A 2500-nucleotide genomic window follows, 5' to 3' on the forward strand; every position below is an offset into this window, starting at 1 on the left:
GCTGCCTAGCTACGTTCTCCCCTGTCACCACCTTGCAGTATGCAATCCGTTTTACATCGCGCCTTCTACACAAGATATAGTCCACCTGTGTGCACTTTCCTCCACTCGTATACGTCGTCACCCTGTGCTCCTCCCTCTTCTTGAAATATGTATTCACCTCAGCCATTTCCATCCTTTTCGCAAAATCGAACACCATCTGTCCTTCCACATTTCTCTCCTCGATTCCATACCTTACCATCAACTCCTCATCACCTCTGTTCCCTTCAGCAACGTGTCCATCGAAGTCCGCTCCAATCACCACTCCCTCCTCCTTGGGTACCCTTTCCACCACGTCGTCCAACTCAACTCCAGAATTCTTCTTTTTCGTCCATCTTACACCCGACTTGCGGGGCATATGCGCTGATAACCGTCAGCAATACACCTTCGATTTCCAGCTTCATAATCCTCACTCTGTCTGACACTGTGTTCACCTCCAGCACGCTCTTGACATACTCTTCCTTCAGAATGACCCCTACCCCATTTCTCCTCCCATTCGCACCATGGTAGAAGAGTTTGAACCCACCTGCGATACTCCTGGCCTTACTCCCCTTCCACCTTGTCTCTTGTCACCTTTCTTCTTTCCATCACGTCAGCCTGCTCTCTCCCTTTACTAGCCATAGTGCCAACATTCAAAGTTCCGACTGACTCTCACCTCCACACGCCTACCCTTCCTCCTCTCTAGCTGCCTCTGGACATGCCTTCCCCCTCTCCTTTTCCTTCGCCCAACAGTAGCCTAGTTTCCACCGGCACTCCGCTGGTTAACAGTACCGATGGCGGTCGTCGGTAACCCGGGCCTCGACCGATCCGGTATGGAAATCTTATTTATGATCCGCATATTTGATTTGGCAAAGATTTGACGCCGGATGCCCTTCCTGACGTAACCCTCCCCATTTGTCCTGGCTTGGGACCTGCACTAAGAATGCATTGGCTTGTGCATCCTCAGTGGCTGGGTTGCACGCTTTTCTATGTTTGCCCCTCACTTTTGTGGCGTGAACTATCAATTCTAGTAATACAGGTGTGTTTATGTTAGGTATCACAGACACACGCACACGCACAATATATGTCCAAAAGTATTGAGATAACTGACCATTACACCTACAGGAGCTTTTCTGACATGTCATTCTGAATCCATAGAAACCCATATTCCACGAAGCTCCCGGCGCACAGTTTTTGTGCCGATGTTAATGCCAGGAGAAGTTTGGATCTCTGCAGTTATTGAGTCAACAGAGCGTTGGCGACTTGAGTTGCTGTTGTCCCTAAAGGCTTGCACTTTTCAATAATATGATGATATATGAAGCATAGAGAGTAAACGGGATAGATACCTTTTGAACAGCACCCTGTAGTACAGCACTTTGAAGGTACATATGTCGTCACTTGCTGTAGTGGTTTTTACTGATGGGCGTGGCCAGGTTTTCAGAAGCCTCTCAGTTGTCAATGTGAGAGCCAGGGGACGCGTCTGCCGTACGTTTAGGGTTAGGGTTAGGTGATTTCGCTGGTAGGGCTGCTTACACCACACCCCGGACTGGATTTGTTGCGTGTTTGTGTCCTGATCGATGGGCCAACTTAACACGCCTTCGGAGGGTGTCCGCCGGCCGGCTTTGCCGGCGTTCGGGCGGTCGGTTCCTCCGGTCTGGCGGATCGATGTCCTTTATTTAATGTTCTTAGTGGCGAGCAGAGTGCGGAGTGGGAGGGGCTCTACCGCGTAGTCGTCCTCTCCGTTGCACAGCTCGACAGCGTGCTCGGCGGTGCTCAGCCGGACCGTCTATCCCAGTTGCTCTTCCACGGCTCCCCTCGCGAGGCTTGCGCCCCCCCCCCCCCCTCCAACATCTGTATGGGGAGGGGTGGAACAGCTCCGTGTTTACCTCGCGGGGCTTCCCGGAAGACATTTTCTCAAAGTCCTCGTGTGACCGGTCTACTTTTTCATTGCGTTGTGTAGGAAAGACAGGACAATTTGTCTCCTTCATGGGATCTGTATTCTGTCGCATATAAACAGAGCAGGTTTCTGGAAGCTTCAGGGGACGTCAATACAGGTTTTTTTTTTTTTTTTTTTTTACAAAAACACATAAAACATAGCAGTCGCGTATAAACAGGACAGATTTCTGGAAACTTTAGATCTGCTCCCACTGTAGCATACGCAGAAATTGGGACCCACATTAGGAATGGATAAAATAAATTACAGGGGCAGACAAAAATGAACACGTGCATACGTTTTGGGCCTCTAACAGGAAATGGCGTCACAACAGGGAGGGGTTACTAACTGGGAGGGGCTACTATAAGCGTTGGTAATGACAATAATAATAATCACGTCGTGATACTTTGTGTAAATGATACAACATATGTTGGTTATGACGTTTTTAACCATGCTACACTCGCACGCGTGAAAAAGAAAAAGAAGAGAAACGTCTGGGGTTTTTCTTCTTTCCACCTCAAAGGAAGGGTCGAATTCCCGACCGGTGTTTAC

Source organism: Lampris incognitus, unplaced genomic scaffold (genome assembly GCF_029633865.1).
Source record: "Lampris incognitus isolate fLamInc1 unplaced genomic scaffold, fLamInc1.hap2 scaffold_38, whole genome shotgun sequence".
NCBI classification, from domain to species: Eukaryota; Metazoa; Chordata; class Actinopteri; order Lampriformes; family Lampridae; genus Lampris; species Lampris incognitus.